Consider the following 26034-nt stretch of genomic DNA (forward strand, 5'->3'; position numbering starts at 1 on the left):
CAAAACTGGAGCCACTCAATCCACAGCTTGTACATGTACACTACTGTGTATGTACCTACTTCTAGTTTGAAGCAGGTGACTTCTTTTTGGTTCTGCTACTCACTAGGTTATTTCATCAGCAAAGCAGCAGAGAATGCAGCTCGTGAAGTCAGGTGTATAACCGTAGTTAGGCTACAAACAGGATCAGGCAGGCTAGGTGGCTCGTCTTGGGCTCTGTTTTCTGATATGCCAATTAAGAACAGCAAGACCTGCCGTACTGCAGGGCTGGAAGGTTTGATCTGGGCACAGACAGTGCATGAAACAGGCTGAGATCAATGCTGCCTTCTGAGCTGCTTGCTGCCAGCGCTGACTGGGGATGCTGCCTCAGCAAGCACAAGCAACGGCACGTGAGCCACAACATGCCAAGTTGTGGCAGCATGAAATGTGCTGTGAGAGCCTCAGATATGAGGAACTACAGAAACGGTAAGCAGTCTGTTCATATTAAATGTGACATGCTCATTTCTTTGGTGCTCAGGAACAAATCTCACTTATCGGCACAGTAAAACAATACAGGGAAAAGCAACCACGAGCACGAGGCTAAATGCAAGGCTAAATGGAGCCATCCCTACCAAGCTCTTGGGCCTCAGCTGCTGTTTTACTCCTGGGCCTAATGATGTTGATTTATGCCAGCTGGAGAATTGGACCCACTGTACTTAAGAGCTAAGAAAAAATAATGAAAATGTTTAACAGTGTGTATATATATATATATATATATATATTTTTTTTTTCCAAATAAGGAAAAGCATTTAGTCTAATCACTGCTGAATGTTTGCACAATTTTACATGCAGATTTTACACGAGTAGACCATCTAGGAGAAGTATTTATCCTCAGGGGATTCTCCCCCTTCCCCCCCCCCACCTCCCGCTTACTTCTGTAGGTTGATAACACAAAGCTTCATTTATTTATTTGGGAAGGACCATTTTAAGGTTCCAGGATGCTTTTGCTGTAGTTAGAGGGTTTCCTACCTTTGCCACAAGGCCTGGTGCCACGTGACCCAATGCCACGAGGAAATTATTTAGTTGTCAGAGCTGTCAGACAGTGATCTCTGTGCACTATGTAGGCACAAACAAAAGAAGTAAACGGGAAGATTTTGCCACCTATCTCAGGCCCTTCACAGCCACCAGCAAATTGCAGCAATCACCGGCTCCTGTTGAATTGGTATTCAGCACTTGTCCCCATTCCCCCGGCCCCCAGTGGTGGATACAATCTGCCATTTAGCCACCACAGTGGAGCATGTTTCTCAAGCCATTACAGCAAGCTCTCAAGGCAAAGGGAATGTTGGCTCATGAATACCAACATAACTCTCTGTCATATTGACCTGTCTGTGTTCCCATAACCTGAGAAGAAAAAAACCCTGCCCTCCAGGCATCTATTCACCATGTCACGTTTTCCTTTTGAAAGCTTTTCAAGGTAAGACATCCAATTTACTGCCATTTCTTTCCCTACAACCTGATAAGAACTGATAAAATTACCAGGCACAAAGACTCTCATGAAATATTCCTATTTCTCAGCACACACAGGAGTTATGCAAGGACAAACATTTCTTAGCAAAAGCATCACATCTTGGGGGGACTTTGTGGTGTTTTGGGAGGCTGTGAGAAAAGAAAAGGTATATTTGATAAAACAGCCATGCCTCACACAATAAAGGGCTCTACAGGAATCTGGTCAAAGCCACCTGCACCTGATTCACAATGCTCTGTCAGTCTAAATTTAGGCAGACAGAGTATTTTTTCCTTCAAAGACATCAAAGCAATTGGTAAAGCACTAGCTGTCACAATAGTCCTAGGAAAAATGCATCATCTCCACCTGACACAGGGGGGACCTGTGGTAATGAAAGGTTCAAACAAACAGTGAGTGCATAAGGCTGGTATCTTCAATCTGTCTGCTTTTGCCCTCTGAAGTAGTATGTTTTTCTCTTTTTTATTTTTTACTCATTTTTCAACACCCTAACCCCTTCCAGGCCTGGGAACTGACAAATGCTGCTCTTTGTCTACTTACTTTTGCTATTCAGAAGCTGGGAAGTTGAGCATTTGGCAAAACCAGAGCATTTTCCACTCTTATTTGCAGGATGCAGAAATATTAGTAGAAGACAGACACATTTCAGAGAAGCTGTTGGGTTTGGGGTTTCTTACCCAAACATTGGATCAAATTCTGGATTCTTTCTTCAGATAAGTCACCACATTCAGAGGCCTGTGATTCTGAAACCTGGGGGATCCGCATCTCCTTCTCACGGGGGCCTTGCAGCCCACAGGTGGGCTCCCTCTCGCAGTGCTGACTCCAGAGCCTCAGTGCACACGTGGTTTCTGCCCCAGGGCATCACCTCGAGGCAATCGCATGATTTCTCCTTTGACTCTGGGATGAAGGTTTGTGTCCCCAGAGTTCAGCACGTCTACAAAAGGCCAGCCATGCAACTTGGCTGAACAGCTTTGTCCCTCTGGAGCTGGCAGTTTGCCTGGGTGGAGCTGGGGCTGGACCCACCCAGGATCACAGCCTCAGGACAGCTGGAATGTTTCTAAGGCCTTATTATGCTCTACTAACCAGGCCCCTTACAGCTTTGGATCAATTATATTGCCATACCAACTTGAGGTTTTGTATATATAGATATATATGAATTCCAGAGGTCCTTTTAATGCAGAGGATATTATTTACATAGCTTTGCTGCTGAAGTTGCATGGAAAACACATGTGAAAATTACATGCATTGGCAATGGTAATAAAGTGATTAATTTCAGTTTTCCTGCAACAGGACAGAATTTGATATTGGTTTTGCTGCAGACACGAAACAGACCTTATTTTATGCAAACTGCTTTAAATCCGATTGGCTAAGATGAAAGGCAGGTTTTAAACTGAGCCCTACCTTGTATATGGCTTCTGGTGAAATCTGCTTGCTCTGGGGATATCGGTTGACCCAGGTCTGACTACTCCTAAGCAGTGTGGTCAGCAGTACAAGTACAGGAGCAGTTATGAATCTGAATGCTGGCTCATTTCTTTGACGTTTGCATGTGGGACCTCGATTCAGGTCCATCTCTAATTAGAGAATACCACATGATACATCCTCCCGCTGATATATGCGGTAAAGGCTAAATGAATCTCAGAACTCATTAGAGTCTTGATAAAGAGCAACGAGGAAAGCCATGTTTCTGAGAGGGACAAGCTGGGTGTTGGGCTGTGTGTGAGGCCGCTCTCCGGGAGAGCCTGGCGTGGCTTTCCAAAGGCATCCTCCTGTTCCCAGGCAACCAGGGCTCTGCTCCTGCCTCTTAAATTGTAACCTTCATTGCACTTTGCTTATTAATTCTTCAGTAAATGGAGGAAAGTTTCCTCTCCCTTTGATGGCTAATGTACTTTATGGTTCAGGAAACAGCCCTAGGTTTGGCAGTTTCTATTTAGAAGAAGCTCAAAGCTAAATGAAAGAGAAGACTGAGCCACCCAGCACTTGAGGTCATCGGAGGATAAGAAAGTTCTGACTGCTTCAGCTGGGAAAACATTTTCAGAATTTTCCTATGAAGACAAGTACACTACCAGGTATTTGGATAGTTTGAAAAGCTTTGCTAATGTTCTGAATTGATTGGATTGTTTCTAGAAGAAACTCCTGAACATAAATACTTCCAAATGAAGACATTAATTTAGTTTGATGCCTCCAAAATGAGAGGTTTAATTCTTTTCCCATTTAAAAGTACTTCTTGCTTAGGAGGTAACAAAAATTTTAGTTCAAGTTTGGCAATGTTTTCATATTCTTAACTTTAAATGTTTCTATATATATTATTTAATATTCACTTAAAGCCAGCAAAATAAGAGAGCCAATTTGGGTCTTGGACAAATTCCTACCAATTCACCATGTTGTGAAACACCCTTCCTGCTGTTCTTTTAAGCAACTGACTTTTTCTTTCCTCTCCTAACCCCATCTTTTTCCTATACAAACATGAGGCAATCTGAAAAAAGAAGTACTGACAGTTCGCGGGGGGGAGCAATTACATTTGGAACTGATGCCGATGCAGATGACCCAGTTATGTATTTGCAGCTGAGCTGCTGACAGCGAAGTGACTTCACTTCAGCCCAGTGTTACAAGTAATTAGAAGAGGGACCCAGTGCCTCGACTACCCTTTCTGGTGCCTATGAGGTTTTCTGCACAAAACTCGCCTTAGAAGTCACTAGGTCACCTGCCTTTTTTTTTTTTTAAAAAAAAAAAAAAAAACAAAAAACAAACAAACAAAAAAAAACATGGTGCAGAAAGACTTCTGCTTTTGATTGCAATTGAGGAACAATGCTGGATGCTTTAGATTCAAAAGTAAAAGAGAAGACTGGATCTAACTTCTTATAATCACAGCTTCTTTGTCCTTTTTATCATGACCACTTTTTAAAACATGTTTTATCAGCTAAATTGGGTGCAATTTGTTGAGGTAAAGACAGAGTGCAAACCAAACTGCCCATATGGAGATTTTCCAGGGGTTTTCTAGCCATGAAATATTGGGGAGATTCCCAAAGAAAGAGGTGGGAAAAAACCTAGGGAAGGCTAATACATTTTTACATTCCCATTCTGTCTCTCAGTTGGCTCCATCCCTTGCTCGTGAGTGATAAAAATTACAAGAAGAGCAACAACAAGTTGCTCAGGACAGCAGTAAGACTCCTGCTTGCTGATGCCATTTTTCAACAGCTTCTAGATACGTAGAGAAATGGAAAGGGATTAATGAAGAATAAGTGTAGGGCCAATTCATCATCTCCTGTAAATCAGAGTATTTCTACTGACGTAGAAGTACCTGCATGGCCTCCACCTGGCAAGATATCTTATGGAAACAGCCTCACACAACAAGGTACCAGACCTGAGATAAAGTGAACATTTGCTGAAGAGATTTACAGCAGAAGACATTCTGTTTTAATCTACTACAAAGATCCAGTTAAGTCATTTTTCAGCAACAATTCAGCTTGATAATTATTGTGTTGTGCTTTGCACATGCCTACATGAAAAATAAAATAAAAGCTAATTTTAGAGTCCTCAATCAAGCCTGCAGTTAGTCCTAAATCTTGATGAGCAGCTCCAGTTATTATCTTCTATTTTTAAAATATTTTGATTGATTTTACTATTCTAAAGAACCAAACTGTAAATCATTTCTGCTGGTTTCAAAGCTTTTGCTTTTAATCAGTATGAGACAAATGAGCTCTGATACAAAGATGGAGAGAAAGAAAAACACCCAGTAGAACCAAGCTCTCCCCATTACTGGAATTTTCTGCCTGGAAAAAGCACTCTCTGTCATCAAATTTCTCAGTATGAATGTTTGTCTGAAATAATGGCACTCCTCCACTGCTATTCATTCATATTCTTTTTGGGTACCGTATCTGTCACAGTAATAGCTAACAGTCCTGGTCAACAAAGCATGTGGAGCGGGTCCCAAAGCATGCCTATAGCACACGAGGCCTCTCATGGCCAGCGAAGACGTAAACCTGTGAAGTGCAGAACAGCCCCGCGGTGCCCAGCATCCTGGCAGAGCTGGGCGCATCAGCACAGCAGGTACGTGGCTGCCTCTGCTGCTCAGGGGGCACAATGAGCGCTCACCCCACTCACAGGCACAACAACAAAAAACATCAGGAAACAGATTCCTACTCATTACTGAAATCCTACGATGGACGTAGGCCAGGTATTTTGTAGCAAGACCTAAAGGCCCAGAAAGGGTAAGTCCTTTCTTAATTTTCAGCTTTCAGCTTCCTATCAGTATATTAAATAGCTTAAGTGTTCACTATTTGGGGAGAATGAATCACAAAAACAAACAAACAAGAAAACCAACCCAGCACAGCCAACAAAAAAAGAAAGCAATTTTTCGTGTTGAAATTCTGACTTTGGCTGTTTCAATATGTAAACATCCAATATTTAAAAGAAGTAACAATAGCTCCACACTGCCTTCTACTCTGTCAGCCGAATGCCTGGCAGTTGTTAAACTTTATCTGTTTTTTTGCTTTCTTTTAAACTTTTATTCTATCCCAACCTAAGAAACCCCAAGGATATAAAGCATTATAAAAATAAACAGTACCACCAGCAAAACTGTCACTCTGAAGAAGAATTTTTGCCTCATTAAACTGCAGAATTTCTAAAAACAATGAAATGCTATTTTACAAAGAGCAAGAACTTTTGTTAATGAAAAGGGATGTGGAAAACCTTCTCTCCTAGATCATTAACGCCAGTCAACCTGCCAAGGGACAACATCAGAGACAACGAGCAAAGACATGACCTCAGGAAAGCCTGATAAGAGCAAGAACGCGGTTTTGGGACACTTGTGCTGCCTGCGGCAAGCCAGCAGATGCACAGTGGGAACTTCACATTGTGTGACCAGCGTGGGGAAGGGCAGCAGGGCTGTGCAGGACTGATCACAGGAACTTTAAAGTTTTCATGTTATGGACCACTGTTTCCCCTTGGTCTCAGCAAGTATCTTACAGAAGTCATGTGAAGGGAGGCGAGTAGGCAAAGCTTGTAGGGGAACAGAAGTTATACCTGCCTTCTCTTTGACATTTCCATTGTACAGCTGTGAACTGGTAATGAATTCCTCAAAATGAAAGCGCAGTTAGGTCTGAATCCACAGCAACCCTCGCACCCAGCAGCACACCACCACCTTCCCTGCACGCAGGAGGCAGACAAAACGCAGCCAGATCTTGGGATGAGATGCAAGGGGAAGAGCTGGCTGGCTCACATCAACTAATGGAGATCCATCTGAAGGAACAGCTCCTTCTCCTTGGAGTTCTGTGGGGCTGTACAATCTGTTAGGGTGCCCGCACGTGCCAAAATGCTCTGATAAAGTCACTCCAAACTGGATAAACACCTCCTGAAATATTAAGCCTCATGCAAGACCATTTTCTTATGTGTTTATGCTAGAGGCAGAGAGGAAGAGATGATGCTTTTCAGGCGGCAGCATCCAAAACGAACTCGGCATGCTCACTATAACAAATAAACATGCCTATTGAGGATTGGCTCTTGCCATCAAAATTGCAGGCATGCTCTGGGTTCATCCTTAATTGCTTGTTACTTCCTGATCACTCCTCGCATAAGACAAGTTCCAACCTGTGTTGCTGCATGAATCATAATTCACTGTGCCATTTATCCTCTGAGGCTTGTTTTTTTTTTCTTTTTCTCTCTCTTTTTTTTTTTTTCCTCCTTTTAATTCCACACATCTCTGCTTCTGACATCCTCTATGTGGTATAAAGGATTTTTGTTCTTTAGGGTTAAAAATGAAGGTGTGGACTCCCAAACTTATTGCAATCATTGCTGCTGTAGAGCAGCAAAAAATGAAATATAGCTAATTTTACCTATTTGAAGACTTAATTTCCTTCTGCTTCCATCATAAGATTAGTTGATCAAAGGGCCAAGCATCAGTCATTGAAAAATACCTTAATTTGTGATCATTTGAAAAATATAATGAGCTGTAGAAGTTGTGTCTTGAAGTTCCCTGGCAACAGGAACAGAGGACATTTTGTCCCTCCCAGAATGTTGGTGTCTACCCAGAGCAGGCTGGGGAACCACATATTTTTTCCCCTGTACAACAGATTACCTTCCTAGTCCTTTTGGAGCAGGAAGGGACCTGAGAACCCCAATCAATTAACAGTTATCCCTGAAAGTGTCAGACCCTCGACCTGGAGCAACAAATAGCATGAAGAAGACACCCCTGTGATATCTCCCCTGACAATAACACAAGGCCAGCCTGTACACATTTGATTTATTTTTCCTTCAGGGAGTAGGGCCCCAGCCCCTACCAAAGTTGCTGATGTTCATCCACACTGCAGACTCGCTAAAGATTAGCTTTCAGCTCCGATTGCATTGACAATTTGTTCTTGTTCCTGCTGGCTCACATCCTGCCTCCTCTCTGGCTCCAGCTCTGAGCCTTTTGCTCTCAGACACCACAGGCTCAGCTTTCTCACCTGCCGCTGTATTTTCACCCATCCCTTTTGCAGGAACCAGGAGGGGGATGTTTAACCCTGCTGCTTGTTGGCTCTGAAGCAAGAGCTACTCTCCTTCAGCAGCTGAGTCTTTTACTGCTTGGGGCTGGCAGCCTGACTCCCACATCAACTTTCCCTCAGAATCCTCTGCATCTCTCCTGTCCCCACTATGTGCTGTGGGGAAAGCCTGGAAAAGGTTTTTACTTCCACATGTAAACAATCACGGAGCATTCTGGGCAAGGCTGAGGACACTATGAGTCCCATAGAAAAGCTGAATGCTGCATTTTTTTGGGGAATCACAGACTTCCTCAGTCCTTCACTGTCCCCATATCCCCACATTTTGCAATATCCTGAGGCTCCCTCTAAGCTATCCATGGGACAAGTGCCCTGTCCCTCCTCTTACCCAGCAACAGAGATGCAGACTTTGGTCACTCCATGCCCCCCTGCTGCCTTGGTGTACAAAGTGGCTACTCCTGCAGCTCTGCCCCTCTGAAGCCAGCTAGAGGTGCGGAGGGGCGTGATGGAAGCCCACTGAACCATGCAGCCATTCCCCATGGTCACAGCCATGCATGTACCTCCTCTAGTCACCAAGGAGAGGGAAGAGAGCACTGACCCCGATCTTGTCACATCTGGACGTCCACGCTGTGCACCTGGGGCTGTGGTTAGAAGCAGCAGGTGGCTCCTGTCCGTCTGCCAGCAGCATCTCTCACCAAAACCACGCACAGCCCTGCAGACTCAGAGTGGGCCTTGTGACCCAGGCAACTGCGCTGTCTGAACCTCAGTTAAGTGCCAAAGCCATATTTGACTCAGTTCCGTAGATTTACACTGAACATCTCCAAAGAGGAGCAAAACCAGTGGGGAAAAAATAACAGGGCCACAAAACAACAGAGAATGCAAATGAGAACAAGCACAAGAAGCAAAGGTACAACAGGATGGAGGGGAGCAGGTAGATGGGGCTAACAGCCACCGTGCCCAAATGGTGCACCAAAGGCATGGGGGCACAGAAGGGACAGCACTGCCTGGGGTGGGGGTAGCCCCGCTGGGCAGGAGGCAGCTGGCACTGCCAGCCCAGAGCTCACCTGCAGGAGTTCTGCTCTTCCCCTGTCCCAGGGCAGGGTGAATGTGGGGATCTTCATTACCTGCACGCTGACACAACCGCACGTCCTTTCTCACCCACTGTCTGCTTAGTCTCACCCCCTCTGGGCCACACTGCCAGCCTGAGAGCTCGCAGTGCTCCCTGTAACTGCTGAGCCCCGTCCAGCTGCACAAGCTGACCTAAGGGCAGGGCCTGGTACGCGTACATGTTCCAGCACACCGATCCCCTGCTCTAGTCTCAGGATTAGAGTTCATGTGGTCAGCATCTGGGACTATGTGGAACAAAGAAAGCCATCACCAAGTCCAAGAAACAGTGAGGAAAAGTGCTAAACCACAGCCAAGGGTGCAGTTGGTGAAGTCCTGCCTTTGAGGAACTTTCATCTTTCACCTGAGTATTATCAAGCCTGGCCATTATTGTACAGTGTTCTCTAAGCATGCGTGAGATGGTGGAAACACCTATGGCAATAAAACTAAACTTTGCTATCAAGTAATTGTAGTAAAGTGCATGGAAGGGAGGCAATAAACATGATGTACCTATGGGGAGTAAAAGCAGTGGGAGTAAAAAACAGTTCCAGAGACTTCAGTTTCAAAAGCTTTCTGGCTCCCTCTCCGCCTCCAGGATGCTGGGAATTGTTTGGATATTGCTCTGAGTCTCACCAGTCTCCGCTAAAGCAGAGCTCACGCATTTCTGTCCATATGCTAACTCCTGACCCCGAGACAGTTTTTCAGCAAACCGCATGGTTCGCTAACAAACTTGATGCTGCCAGAGCATTTGCAAACCTCTCCACAGCTGTATAACAAATAGCTGTGCTGCTTCCAGAAAGGCCAAACAAGCCTGTGATTGCAATTGTTATGCAATTACTCTGATTGCAGCTTGCTGGACGTTTTGGTGAAATGTCTCTGATAATCAGCGAGGAACAGAACTGACTTTTCAGAAGTCCCAATATCATTCATTTAGGATTTATAGTCTGTCTTTATCAAGAAGGCAGGTAACTTCCTGTGCTCATACTCTTCCACCTGTGATATTTACTCATTCCTAGGCTGAACCTGAAAGCCAAATCTGCTCCAACCATGCTGTAGAGCTACCACATCTTTAAGGAAGAAATAGCCTGGCTCTAAGTCAGACTCTTCTAATTAGCCTATACAAGCACCCACTAAAAAAGCCACCTAATTACAACCAAGTCACCAAACTAAAGCTCACATTGCTCAGCATCACACATGAACTCCATCTTTCTCAGTTTACAATCAGTATATTCATATAATATGAAAAAAAATATTTGATCTCAGAATACAATTGGAAAAACTCCGTGAAGGAGAGTAGATCTTTAAAAGATGTGTGTTAAATAAGAAGAGAGTGCACTGGGTTTGTCAGACCCTTGGGAGGCTCTCTTCAGCAAGCACTTTGCAAAATGTCTTTGCATTGTTTGGCTACTGCTGTATGCAGAGAGAAAAACAAACAAACAAATACAGCAAACGTAGAGGCTTCCCTGGTGGCCCACCTGCTTCCCTTTAGATACTGCTGCCTAGAGCTCTGGGCTAGCTAATTACTTCATACCTTCGGAGCCAGTTGTTGCCTGTTTCATGGTTTTCTCCTTGATGGCTGGTGATTTGTACCTGTCAACAAAACGGCACCAGCAGGTGCAGCCACGGTGGTTGCCAAACTGGACCTGGAACTGTGACAACGACTCCAGCAGCTCACTTCATGGAACCTATGGACTCGTTTTTTCTGATCAGCTTGTGCCCAACCTTTTACTCACTGATCTGAAAATGCACCATTCCCAACCTGAACAAATCTCTGCTTTTGTGAACCTTTTTGTGCCCTGACTTTGAGAAGTACATTTCTTTCTTAACCATCAACCCCCCCTATTTTGTTTCTGTGGTCCTTATCAGAGGAGGAAATACACAATTACATTAGCTGTTGCAATGGGCATCAGTGAAAACTTGAGGATGGAAGATGCAGTATTTACTTATTTTCATCCGTAGTTCATGTCGAGGTTTGAATCAAAGTTTCAAATGCTTAAAGGGTAGTGGTCAAACACATTGCTCTCTAGTGCCTCACAGCACACCATGCCATTCTTACACAACTGTAAACTTACACTGCACTGGAGATGTCCAGCTGGTCTTTAAGACATGCTGTAGGAAGGGAGAAATATAACAGCATTCATTTACAGTTTTCATACATTTTTTTTTTTTAAAGCACAGTGAGTTTTGCCATTCTCAGAACAAGTTCATGATCTGTGTATTTTACGCATTGTCTCCTATTTTATTCTAGTTTGAGTCCTTATAAAATTTTAACATTTCCATTGCCATCATATTACTAAAACCTTGGAAAAACATCAGAACAAAATGCTGAAATTCCAAACTGGGAATTCCATTCTGGGCTCTACTGCCAACCTTAAGTGCTCTGAAGGACACTGTGGTGGTTAACATCAGTATCTCTCTCTCTACTTGTCAGCCTCCCCTCCTCTGACACCTTCACCAGTCTCAGACCCAGTTTGCTAGTGTGCAAGAACTGCTCCTTTGCACAAAATCTATCCCTTCGCAGAGCACATAACGGGTATTTGCCACTACACAAAACCCACTGTGTCTCAGGCAGAATATTCTGCCCCCCCTCTCCAGACTATTCCTCCTGGTGCCATCATTCCCTGCATGCTGGAAATCTGGCATCCGGAAGAAGCGATGCAAATGCCTCTTGCACAGGGATGAGTTTCACCAAAGCTAAGGAGAATTTGTGTGCAGTAACTACTTGGATTAGTACTTTCAGAAGCTTTGAGAGCTCAGAAGAGGCACCAGGAGCCTTGAGCTTGCTCACACTCTAAAGCCTTTTGGAAACACAGACCTTTTTTTTTTTTTTTTTTTTTTTTTTTTTTAATTTTTATTTTACCCTATTGTCAAACTCCAGGATAGCTGTAAAGCAGTAGATTTGGCTACTGCCAAATACAGATGGAATGGTTTCAAAATCTGATATTTTTTTTTTCTTTCCGTTGAAAGACTTAGTAATAGCTAACAGTGACATCCAGGATGACAAGCTAAGAAATACAGCAACAGCAACCTCATTTTGCAGGTTAGAGGATTTGAGACAAGCATCTCTGAGCATTAAGAGATTACTGCTCACAGAGAGGGAGACCTCTCCTGCACTCTAGTCTGTTTTAGCTTATTCCTTCTCACTTGAAGTGTTCCAAGATGGGGAATTTGCTAGGATGTGGGCTCTATGACAGGGGAAATTACTGCTCAAGATTTCTACTGCAAAAGATGTAGTGCTTGGACCAAATTGAATCGTAACCATACACTTAAAATTGTATGTTGTTTGCAGGTTTAAACAGCTGGACAGTTTACTCTCTAAACCTTTCTGTGGCTTCATGTGTCAGCTTCCAGTTGGGTGGTTCTAGCTCTGGTAACATCACTGGATCTCCTCTAACTCACACCACGAGAAGAGCTGTCACAGAGATACCAGCCTGCGCCCTCTGTAAGCCTGCAATGGACTTCAATCAGAAGACTTAGAAACACATAAGCACAGGGATGTTTTTTCAAGCACCACCAAGTAGAATCTCTTGACACCTTTGCCCTTCACTCAGAGCATTTCTAAGCACAGAGCTACAAGGAAACTAGGCAAACTGTTTACCTATTGGCAGGCCAGGGACGGCAGCTATTTTCTTAGCGAGGACATAGACATATGGCACCTTTCGGGAAGATGCCTTAAGAATACAACCGTGATTACTTTCCTTATAATAATGTGTATTTTTAGCTGGTATAAAGCCACAGGGTACCATCAGGATTTGTCACAGGCTTTTTTAGCATGCATATTTGCTGAACTCTGATTCTTTTTCAAAAGACTCCCCATGAATGCTGCATGAAACCTAAAGCACAATGATAGGGCTGCTACAGCTCCATTTTACTTTTTTTTTCCTACCTAGCACAGAACATTTAATCACATTTTTTATACATCTGTGCTTAAGTTTAACATAACTAAAAAAGCAATGGTGATGAAAACAGACATAGCCAAAAGTGTATGGGGTATATCAGTGTAAGATTCTGTTGTACTCCACCTTATCCAATTCACTTATCACAGTTCCCAGGTTCTGCTGCCTAATCAGAATTCAATGGCTTGCCTGTCCAAAGCTCTCGAGAGCATCATACTGAAGAATATTGCCTTCCTGTTGATTATCCTTTGGCTGCTGGCATCCAACTGCTCTGCCTTAAGAATATCCAGTTTGAAGTCAGACTAGGGGTATTTGTTTGGGGCTTTAGGTTTTTTGTTGTTTATTTCTGCATTTGTCCAGCTTTCATCACAACTATCACAAGTGTATTCCAGTCCCTGCCTTGTTCTCTAAGGTACAAGCACTGTAACCACTAGACATGAACAACTTCAGATGTGGCATTGATAAGCCGCTCCTATCCTGAAGACAGACTGTACCAGAGAAATTCAGGGGTCCTGCCCCATGCCCTACTTCATGTCATTAAAATATAAATGTCTCCTACTCCTATAATTCAGTATTCAAACTTCTGCTCAAGAAAGACATGTTGATTAGAACTATTTGTGCAAGATCTTCTTAATTTCAAATAATCTTAATTCAACTGCACTCTCACCCTGCTTAGATGCTTCATTTAGATTCCTTCTGGCAGCTGGGATGAGAATACAGACAGCCTTAGGAAAAAAATCAGCATGTGACAGAAAGGATGCAACTAGCAGTGGTAAAATGAAAAGGGAAGAGAAATACCCAACAGTCAACCTCAAAATGTATTACAGTTTACACTCCTGTCATTGCCTGAACCTTTCTGATTATACCTACCTTTCTACCTTCTCATGCATTGCTCTTCTGCAATTCAGGAAGATACAGGAAAACTGTTAGAATACATGTAGGTCTATTCCTCCTCCATATTCTAGGAAAGCCATAATCCCATGATGGTTGCTATGGCACTGGAAAATTAATAAAACTGGATATAATTGGCTGATTTAAAGCTGCTACGTAACTTTGTACACCAATTTATTTTCTTAAAAAAACCTACCTTCATGACTGATCTGCAAATATTTTAGCTGTAGACCTCAAAGCTGAAACTTCAGTAAAGGGCTGAAAGGGTGTCAAGTGTTGCATTTCTTCCAAGCTAGGACATTAAGCTGTCAACAGCAAGGGTGATCTGAGTTTTAGAAAGATCCTTAGTGGCATGGCTTTCACTGCAAATGAGTTCTCTCAAGGATAGCATAAGAGCCAGCATGGCTTGTGAGGTTTCTCAATGTTACATTTTGAGTTGTTGTAAATCATTTACTGTCCCTGAAACGTTGATACAGTTGCTAGGCAGAGACAGATAATTTATAAAATGTCCGTACTGCCAGAACATCTAGATTTAGGCATTTGAAAACAAAACAAAAAAATGTTTAGATCAAAGAGGGCGAGATGCAAAGAGAAAAGAAAAAATCTAAAATGTACTTAATAGCGTATCTTTCTCCCCAAAATAATTATGCCCCTGGTGAATAGTTGTGGATCTTTACAATAATAAACTAACATAATTAATTGGAGACAGCTGTAACCAATGAGAAGAACAATATCCCGAAGTTGCTGAGCATTCTGATGGGAAAGATATAGGTTGCACAGCAGATAACTTTTTTCTTTCATTTAATAGTTTTTGTTTCTTTCCATCTCATACCTATACCTCCATGTTATTACTTTTTTTCTTTTTTTTTTTTTTTTTTTTTGTGTCTAGCAATTGTCCTAGCATTTTTTTAAGGAGCAGGCTAGCCAATTTATTTTGCAATATGCCATGTTGTGCAGTGCGCCCAGCAGCTGATGCTGTGCAGCATTCAACTGCCTGCATCTGGAAAAATGACAAAACAGTTCTGAAAAATTGTAGCCTCCTTTTACTAGGCTGCTGGATTACAGGTGCACTGCTCATCATAGACCATCACAATATGTATGATTTAGGAATAATATAACAGAGAATTAGACTGAGAATTTGAGCAAGAAGCTGCCCTACTTCTGAAGAAGAAAGGCCAGTTTCCCTGGTTGTGTCCTTCTAAGCCTTTGCTTCCTCTTATTTCTGAGATGCACAAACTTTTGTTCGACAAATTGTCGTATTTATTTTTCTTCCTCCCTTCTATTATTGTTAAGAGTGCCATGTGCAACCAAAATTAAACTTCAGGACTCAGAAATTAGATGTCTCTCTCAATATGCCATCTTTTTCACTTTCCAGCTTTTCAGACTGCACCATTACAATTGCATGCTTGACAGCTTTTTCATTTTCATTTCATTTTACTGGATGCGTTCTTAAAAGAAAAATAATTATTTTATGTCAAATATAATTAGATGAGGGATGGCCTGCAATAATACCCTCCATCCCCTGAAGTATGAAAATAAGTTATTTATAAATATGCCTTTATTTACTTTTCCCAGAAAAAAAATATTTTTCTTTAATTCTCCAGTGACTGATGACAAAGCCTTCCATGAGTCCTTGCCCTGTGAATTTTATCTATGAAGTCTTTGCTAGATCTTTTCTGTGCTTCAGTGAGGGTACACGTAGGTCTCTGCAAATAGCACAGGCCAGTATTACTTGGTTCTTGTGCTTAGAAACAGTCCCAGCTCCCTGAGCTGTAATGCTTTTGGGGCACCAACATTTGGGAGCACTTCTCACGCTTTCTATGGTGGCAGTGGTAAGTGGGAAATAAAATTAGCCTAAAGTAATATAAAAATAACTCAAGGATTGGTTCATGCATATATTCAGGCTGACCCCAACTCACTCACTGCAAACTTCATGTGTCAACACTTCTCCTAATATGTGGATCAACATTATTGGAATAGAAATATGGAAACAGAATGCAGGCATGTTGATCCAACAAGCTAGCTTCCTTCTGCCTCACCAGGCTGATATACTGCAACACTGATCTGTTTAATATTGGTTTTGTACATTATTTGTAGTCCTGCTACTCCTAAAATAAATCTACTGACAAAAAACTTTTTTCAGTCTTTTTATGTATTTATTTTTTGCTATCTCTGTCTGTCCAGCAATCTGAAATATTTTGGCCCAGAATCAAAATATGATGGTTTGGAAAAGCTGCATCTGAGAACTGCCCACATGGTAGAGCTGCTCTGCCCAGCAGGATGACTGCCCTCCCTCCCTGTGTCACACACTTGTGATACACAGGGACCCTCCTTCTTCATGGGATTAAGTGATATACTACGACAATTCCCATCCCTGGGACATCACAGAAGCTAGATTTAGGTTGATTAGGTAGATTTTGGTTGAAAAAATGATCTTCTTGATGCAAAGTAGTATTTTTTTTTTTTTTTTCTCCTGCTATTGTTTCTATTTTATATATATATGCCGCATATATATTAATATAATATATATTAATATTAATATATACACATATTAACAGTGATTTTTTTTATGTGCAAGACAAAAATCTACACTGGAAAAAATCTATTTCATTGGAAGACTTCCCCCACGGCCCCCACCCACAGTCCTGATTAAATTGGCACATTTACAGTAGCACTCATCATATTATCAGGCATTTTTACAAGCCATTTTTTTCCTATCATCATCTTCGTACTTTTCTTCAGGTGCAGAGACTGTTGAACTGCTATTAAATATTTCTGTCTAGGAAATAGGAAGAAAGGTTGATTTTCATTCCAGCTGGGCAAAATCTTTTGACTTGCAGGACCTCCCAAGCTACTCTAATCAATTAGAGAATACATTTATATTTTGTTTTGATCATCAGCTAATTTTGATCCTTCCAGTTTGTTGATTAAGCTCTGATTAAGTATTTGCCTGTGACAACATCCAATCCTTTAATGGTGTCATATTGTGAAGATTTAATTTAAAATACTTAACATTTCTAACTTTGCATGACACTGATTTTGAAAACAATAACATAATGAACAGTAAATTAAAGGAGTGACCAGCAGCTAATGAACCAATTTTTGTCCACACCCCAAAACTTATTTTGCAGGTATCATGAACATTTCTATAAAGGATAACCAAAGCAGCAAGTATTTCTCCACTGCAAATCTGGGGGTTCAGTTACACAATTAGTGGACAGAAAAACAAGTAAATGTGCAGAATGCTAATGGTTAACAACTTCACCAAGCATCTCCAGAAGTCACTGTACCTTTTCTGTACTACAGAGCAAACAAATTTCTTCAAACAACATTTAAGAAAATCCTCTCTGAACTAGCACTTATTTATTTATTTATTTATTTTGTCAAAGAACATCCAGATTAAGCATGCTCTCCCTTCAAAACGCAGCCCTTTTATCTTTGTAAGGATAAAGGATGGAAGAATTTGAAGGAAAACAAGTCAGTTTGGGTAACACAGAGACTGATCTGTAACAGTCTTGATGTAACAATCCTGACGACATGAAAATGTTCCAGACCTTATCTAACTAATAGGTATTTTTCTTACTTCTTTAAATGACAAATAAAGGTCTACTTTAAAATACTTATTGGGTGGATAACATATCATGCTATGAACCTTTCTTTTGAAACCATTCCCTAGAGTAAATATAATTCGTGGAGAAAAATATGTCAGTGTGCTGTAGACATTCGAGCAAAATTAAGCGAGTTAACTGAAGTGCAGTTGTAACCAAGAGATATTACTTCTACTACATATATAAATTTCAACCAAACCTTCCCAGGGAACGTTGCTCCCAAAGCTTCCATAACAATGTGATTCTGTTTTGTTTCAGCAAACCATAATCCCCCATGATACTCATGATAATCAGGTTAACAGGACAAATGGTGCCAATGGGCAATGCTGCTGGAACTACAACATAAACCGTAAACCATATTAAGAAATAACTTTGACCAATACTCGCTGAACTCTCTAGGATCTATGGGTAAATCATGATATGCTCAGTAGACACACACAGAAACCACCTTTCAATTTCAGCAGATCACCACAGCTTCCCTGATGCCAGAAACTGGTTGGATCCCCAGAACTAACACTGCAGTATAATATACAGCTGTTTTTATTTTATGCAATGTAGGACAGAATGAATCACATAACTCGAACAAGTCACTGGGCTCTACAGAGTCATCTCTCTATTTGTTATAAGAATTAAAGGGAGTTTTACCTCTTATTGAAGGAAAATAGGACCATAACAATGAATTATTTTGCAGTTAAGAGCCATGCCTTTCTCTGAAACTACAGAATACACCCATCTTCACAGCCAGGAAGTTTTCACTCATTTACATTCCTTCACGCTTGAAGGAAACATCCCACTCTGCCATGCTGGCTTGCTCTTCGGTCATTAGGCCCTGACCATTATGGTAAATTGAACCACTAACCAAAAGCACTGCCTGCTGTAGGAAGTACAGGGCTTCTTCCACCAAAGAAAGACACAGAACAGATGATAGGTTTTTATGTAGTGCACAGGATAAGAAACTTATTCTTTGCTGAGGTAAAATAGACCTTTGAACTTTGGTAAGCTGCATGTTCACAATGTCCAATAAAAATACTAAAGAGCATCAGTGTGAATAATAATCACCTGAGATTGTTGAGTGGTCTGGTACACATAATGTATGTTTATGTCCTCCATAGCACAACAAATTTTAAGGACCGTCCTCTTTGTTCTTGTATTTTCCTCACAAGCTGTCAATTCAACAAATGTAAGCCCCACGTTTATTTAAGCATCCGGTGTTTTGAGTCAGCAATAGTACTCCTGAATTTACCACTCTCTCTTTCTGAAGTGCTCATTAATATTCTGAGTTACTTCACAATTAACAGCTACTGCACGTGATTTATGAGGAAGTGAAAAATGTGAAAAAATATTAACATTATAAATAGCAAAATAAAATAGAAATGGCAGTAGATAATGTTTTGTCATATTTACAGAAAGTGAAAAAAAAATCATGTCTTGAGTTTTTCTGATTCTTTTTTCTTAAAAAAAAAAAATAAATAAATAAAAAAATCCCACAGATAAGTGAAATATTTACATTTCTCCCAGTAAGTAGTTTGCTAATAGGAAACCATTGTTCTTCTCCAGTTCCAGCCTAGAGAAGAGATACGGTCTATTAAACAGGTGATCTTGCTTGAAATACTACCAGTGATGTATTAACCCATGCAGGCTTTAGCAAAAATGATACGCAAGCAAAATTCCCACCTACTTGGGCAGCAAGCAGTGAAACTTGTATGCTCTTTGAGATGATGCCTTCCTGGTATTGTGACATTTAGATGCATTATTCATTGTATGGTCTAGCTGTCACCACCGTGATAAATTCAGTCACACCTTTCTCAAAGAGCTTTACATACATGTATGTGCTTCTCACTGGTGTTAACACTGCAGATGCTATAAGTATTCCCCATGTCTGATGGCTCTCAATAACCCCCATATCCAGGTTCTCAAATTACTATTATGAATCTGTAAACACCTTGCTTACAGCTAGACTATAGGAGAAAAGTTCTTTTCTTGCAGGGCCTCCTACTTGTGACCACCACCAATCCCTGCTTTAGATCCACGATTACAGAATATCCAATTCAAGGTAGATTGAATGAAAGGCAAGAGAACCAAGAGCTGTAGATCATGCAAGGCAATCAAATTATTTTCCCATTTGGAACTGTAGCTTAATTGTAATCTGCTACTTAGTAATCTGGGAGAGGTTGGATTGCATTTTCCACTTCTGCTCAGCTTGACCAATCTTTTACTGTAAAACATTTGGCTTTCAGGAAACTGTGCCTTCTGCAACTAAACCATTTTACTCTAAAGGGTATCTAGAGACTATTACACAAGCTCAGGTAACAGTGACAGATTTCAGTCTACTGCGGTTAAAACGTTTCACTGCAAACATGTTTTCAGACAGGATGCCAATATCTGTCATAATTAACTTCAAGCTCTTGCTGAGTAGCCTTCTTGCCTTGCCTAGTTCTCCTGAGGACTAGGTTAGACAGTTCTCACAAGAAAGGTTTTCCATTTAAATGCATCAACCCTTCCACTTTGACATAGCAGGTACTACGTGGGAGAACACAGTAAGCAAGTAAGTTCAGTGGATGCACTCACGCCACTTGGAGGCACTTGGTGTTTGCTTGCCTGTTGGTTTGAAGCTGTGCAACTGCGTAACAGCAAAGCCGAAATTATCAGTCCAATTGTATGTTTAAGAATGACATTCGGTTCAAGTAAGACATAGCAGACTGAATAATTAATTCCTTTTGCCATACTAATGCTGGCAAACTTTGTGTCTCCATTAAATTATTTTCTTATATTTTGATCTATCCCATGTTTTATTTTACATGATATATATTTTAAAGGCCAGGTTACATTACAAAACCTAGTAGAATTGCTTAACATTTATCTCACTGCAGAAGAGCAGGATCTTTTACTGTGTTCTCAATTATTAGTATTTTGCCTATAAAAATACATTATAAATTCAACAGGCTAGAGCTAGGAAATTTTTCATGTCTTTACAAGACAAATAATAGAATAAGAGTTCACAGAGACATATAGAAGTATATCTTCTTTTATCCTGAGGCCCTTCAAAATAGAGAACATCCAATAGAACAATCAGGGAAGTCTTCACTTTCGACAGAGAGCTTTGAGGAAAATGCTGGATCCCTTTATGTATAGCGCCATGACTACTTTAATAACGGAAAGCTGTCTAGCTGATCTGAAGTTATACTGTGGACACACTCCTCTTTTTACAGCTATCCAGGGGAAGGTGCCATAAAATGCCTCTACAGGCCTAATTCTATGATGTGGATTTTGACAGAGATGCTGTTCAGAGTCATGAAAGTAAAAGCTCCATAAAATCTGGAGGAAACAGTGCAAATTGAATCTAAATGGGCCCCAGCACAGTAAAAACAACAGCTTTTCTCAAAAAGCAAGCTGTCTTTTCAGTCCCTTCCAATAGATTTTACTTGCATTTTACTATATCACTTTGCTGATCAAGCAGTCTTAAAAAAAGCCAGTTGAAAAGAGCAGGTTCCTATCCTCTAAAGATGAAACAATTTAAGTTGCAAATTACTAAGCATCAGTTACCTGTCAGCAATTGTCTTTGCTTTACTTATGGTGTTTTGCCAGTAGCTTTCATTGGGGTAGGCTAGAATGTATTGCTCATCTGAGATTACTTCTTTCATGTGAACTTTTTGAGGCTTTTTGACAGCTCTTGCTGTCTCAAAGGTACTAGTAAATTAATACATCCATATACAGAACATTAAGGTTTCCCAGGTGTCCATTTAAAAGTACAACAATACTGAAAACTGGAAAATTCATGGAACTGTTCATATGAAACTGTTTATAATCTTAATCTAACTTGGGTGGTCTTGAAGTTTGTCTGCAATTATATAATTAAAACAACTTTAAAAAAAAAAAAAAAAGAAAGAAAAAAGCGGCAAATAGCTTAAAGAGGAAAAGGTCCAAATCTGTCGCTGTGTCACAAAAACATGACAGCACTATTAATAAAAGGTGATAATTCCAAGCATTGCATGAGGAGAGCAAAATGACTCCCATCCAATGGAGAAAACAAAATTAATACCTTAATTCAACAGCATGCCTTGTGTGACCTCAGTATAAGTGTACGTATTGCTTTAGCATTTGGAGACAGTAGATGCCAAGCCTACTTGTCAGAAGACCATGGTTTCAGGGATGGTAAACAAACAAACAAACAAACAAAAAAGGTTTGAAGAGTTTACAAATTATTTGCACAGACCAATCTGAGAAGATGCACAATGTCAACATATGAAAGTCAAACTTATAAAGTCTCATCACATCATTCTGTACAGCCCAAAAGTGCTCAAAAGGCTTTCAAAAGCAAAAGATACTTCTTTTCAAAATACAAACAGAAAGGCTAACTTCTAAAATGAAGAGCAAACAATGAAAAAAAAAAGAACTTGCAAATGAAGATCTTACCGTGTTCTTGGTGGATAAATCTTTTTTGGAGGGCTTGGCTGAAATCCAACTCAGTCACTTTCTGGGTTTTGGCAGACTGCATGGTCTTCCAAGCACCAGGAAAAGCCTCTTTGTCAGCTTGCACTTTTGGCAGGTTGTCTGTCCCCCGTTCTCAGTCATCTCCAGTGTGCTGCAAACTCTCTTGTCGCTAGGCTCCCCTTCCAGTCTGCCCTTGTGCTCTGGAAACTTCTCCCCCAGTGGCTCCAAGAGCAGAGGTGTCTCCCTTCCTTTCCAAGGAATCTCTTTTTCTTTTCTGAAGAACATTAAAATAAATAAAATACATGTTAAGCATCATGATACAGAAGAAACATTTGTAGAATACATTTTTCCTTATCTTTTTTCCACATTTATCCTCAACTCGGAAGTTCTTTTAAATTTCTATATGATTTAATTAGTTTGAAATGATTTTAATTCTTTAAATCACTAAAGCTCATTAAAATACATCAGTCAGTCAAAGTACAGAGATTGAAGATCTTACAGTTCTTTGTGGACTGGTACTTTACTCCTTGCTAATAGCAAACACATAGGGGTGACAGGAAAGAAACTTAACCAAATAGCTAATTACCAGAACTCAAATTCTTTTTTTTTTTTTTTTTTTTTTTTGCCACTGTGCTCGGTGTAAAGTGTTGTGCTCCTATATATTCCTGGAGAGATTAAACCGCACAGGTGAACGGTACACATAAGACAAGTGTGTCACGGCAATTACTTTTCTTCTTCCTCACACTACTACTGGGCCCTCAGGATCTGATTTAGCTCCTTTACATCTTAATTAAGCAAACATATAGATGTGACATATATATATATAAACATCATTATCCAGAACTAGTCTGAGCACTGAGATGTCCACCACCAGTAGAATTGTTTCAGAATCCCAAACACCATATCAGTAGGGAACATGGATTTTGCACAGCAACCTTAATCCACCGCTGACACTGAAGTTTTAGGAGGAAATGCTGTCCTTAAAAACTTTTTACTCAGATGTCCTCTGGAAACAGAGCTTGCCACTTGTCTGTCATCTCTGCCTTGCCATTGCTGTTCCTACAGATTTTGTGAAGACCCATAAATGAACAGCTAAGAGATTCAGAGCAGCGCCCCAGATGAGGGTGAGGCAGGCTTGCTTTGGTCCTCAGAGTTTACTTGGCAGACATTAGCTAGCCAATTAACACGCACAGCCATTAGGACCAGCTGCAGAACTGCTGTCTCTCTGGTGGTGGTTGGAGTATTGTGGCTGGGGAGAAGGATTAGGAAGTAGAGATGGAAAAATCTGAAATTAAACAGGCTGCAAGGTTGTTTCTGCTGAGTAACAACACCATATACCGACCACTGCTACCGAGTAAGGCTGCTAACCTTATGCTATAACTAAGTGTTAATGTGGTTTTCATCTTTAAGAAAGATGTCTCTGAGGCAGTAGTTGTAACACAACTGTCTCAGGACAGAGGGAAGGTAGTTTTCATAGAAGGAGGTACTGTATTAATAGAGAAACTGGAAAGAATTGGAAACAAGAATAGTCTATTTTCCCCATACCTTATTACTTCTCAAATGGAAGAAGATCTTTAAAGCCTTTTCCCCTTTCCTACTGTTTTCTTCCTTTCTTAACATTGTTTCAATTTTTAGGCTGTCACTTTACTTTTTCACCCATTCCTAGAAACAGGGCTTCTGGCCTGAAGCCTCCCAAAAATGTTGTCTTCTAGTCATCTAACAGCTAAATAAATGACCAGATTTAGAATCCAATTACTTTTACCCATTACTTTTAGAATATCTACAAGACATATATAGGGACTTCTATGGTCCCTTCCAGCTTCAACTACTTTATAATTCTATGGTTGTGACATATAATCTTTATAATCCAAGAACTGAGACATTCTGTCTGCTGAGAAAAGAACGGATGCTGGCAGACCTAAACAATTCATTGGTTTTGCCATTTCTGTTTAGGGCCATGAGCACTACTGCTGAGGGATTTCCCCAGTACTGGAAGAAACAGAAGCCTGGCAGTAAGAAAGAAGTCAGTTACTCATCTTGCTTTTACATCCAGTCCTTGAGGTTTTCCAATTTGTCTCTCTTTTTGAAACCCAAGCATCTCCCAGAAATTCATCTTTGTAGGGGTGGTTGGCAGAAAGGATGGCTCAATTGAGATAAGCTGAGAAATCATGTACTGGGTTTCAGTACAAGCAAGCTCAGCACTTTATTAATACAGACTTATTTGGGGATCACCAGAATCAGAATACTGATGACCACGGGCACCTTGTTCCCTACTGATGGTGCAGTTCTTTGAGCAGATTGTTGCATGACTGTCGTTCACAGCAAACACTGAAAAAACCTCTCCGCTTTGGTATACACTCAGGAAGTTCATAACCTCTAGCGTAGGGCAAGCAATGAGAATTTGTTATGCACCAGGGAAAAAATGATGAGGGAAAAAGCAGTGTCTCTTCTCTTTTTCTCTGGATTAAGCTGAAAAAACCCCAGAGCTTTTCCATTGCTGTTTGTTTTTCTCTTAGAGGAGTCATTAAAACTGATTGCTCTGGCTGATTTACAGGAACTCAGGTTAAAACAATAAAGAACTAAAATGCTTACTGAGAGGATAATGCAATTTGCTTTGCTAGTTATAGAGCTGTGCCCACCTGCAACGATAAGTCTGAACATTCCCACCAAAAATATCCTCAAAGCATCATGTTAATAGACAATAGAAAACAGAACTGTTTTCACAGAAAGGATAATTCCTGGAGGCAGAATATTTGCTACTGAAATAAACTAAATTAACTTATTAAATTAACATTGTGTGACTTAAGCAGATTCTACAGACTAACCCCTTCACCTCCAGTTACAATCTGTTTGCTACTCATAGGAAGAACAAACTAGATTAACCCTCTACCCTGTCAGATAATTTTGTTAATCAAATACTAAAAAAAAGCCACGTGATCCGAGTTTCCATCCCAGACCACAGCTGAATACAGATATTTTTTTTTTCACAGAATTTTCTAGGTTGGAAGAGACCTCAAGGTCATCGAGTCCAACCTCCAACCTAACGCTAACAGCCCTCCACTAAACCATATCCCTAAGCTCTACATCTAAGCGTCTTTTGAAGACTTCCAGGGATGGTGACTCCACCACTTCCCTGGGCAGCCTGTTCCAATGCCTCACAACCCTTTCTGTAAAGAAGTTCTTCCTAACATCTAACCTAAAACTCCCCTGGCTCAACTTAAGCCCATTCCCCCTCGTCCTGTCACCAGGCACGTGGGAGAACAGGCCAACCCCCACCTCTCTACAGCCTCCTTTAAGGTATCTGTAAAGAGCAATAAGGTCACCCCTGAGCCTCCTCTTCTCCAGGCTGAACAAGCCCAGCTCCCTCAGCCGCTCCTCGTAGGACTTGTTCTCCAGGCCCCTCACCAGCTTCGTCGCCCTTCTCTGCACCCGCTCAAGCACCTCGATGTCCTTCTTGTAGCGAGGGGCCCAAAACTGAACACAGTACTCGAGGTGCGGCCTCACCAGAGCTGAGTACAGGGGGACGATCACCTCCCTAGCCCTGCTGGTCACACTGTTCCTGATACAAGCCAGGATGCCGTTGGCCTTCTTGGCCACCTGAGCACACTGCTGGCTCATATTCAGCCGACTGTCCACCATCACTCCCAGGTCCTTCTCTGCCTAATATCATTATTCCCCTTCTCTGCCTCATATCATTAGGATGATATGCATCATCCTAATCCTTTTCAAAGTGGCAATACTTTATTATAAGTCAAAAACATACACATCTCTCCAACAAATACTCTAAAAAAAAAAATCCTTGTTATTTTTAAGCCAATGGTCGAGCAATCAGCTTACATCCACTGCAAGTGCCTGATGGGAAGGTTGCAGAGAATACTCAGCCTGCTTGGCTAGAGCTTTGTGGCATGTGAGAAAGCTTTTAATTACAACTTTATGTTCAACACCTGACCATCCCCTTCACATATTCCTTGGGGAATACAACTCACCACTTCCAAACAAGGCTATTCCATCTTGCCCTTTTGGATAAGCTATCCCTGATGAAACACAGAGCCTGATCATTCATAAGCCTCTTTTCCTTCATATCTTGTGCCAACTACTTTCCCAAGGCGTGTTGTGTGAGAAGTACTGGTGGGTAC

General features: G+C 41.1%; 1 long non-coding RNA gene across 14 annotated transcripts in view; it reads right to left on the bottom strand.

Moving 5' to 3' along the window:
* Nucleotides 1–26034, bottom strand: part of LOC311439549 — a 235701-nt gene that overhangs the window by 1650 nt on the left and 208017 nt on the right. For 12 of the 14 annotated variants that reach the window (XR_014694801.1, XR_014694802.1, XR_014694803.1 and 9 more), the window contains one exon: nucleotides 21646–22172. This is a non-coding gene — a long non-coding RNA (uncharacterized lncRNA). Of the gene's footprint in view, nucleotides 1–21506; nucleotides 22173–26034 lie in introns of those variants that run through there. The other 2 variants (XR_014694799.1, XR_014694800.1) reach the window with 1 other exon arrangement.

Source organism: Aythya ferina (genome assembly GCF_964211825.1).
Source record: "Aythya ferina genome assembly, chromosome: 7".
NCBI lineage: Eukaryota > Metazoa > Chordata > Aves > Anseriformes > Anatidae > Aythya > Aythya ferina.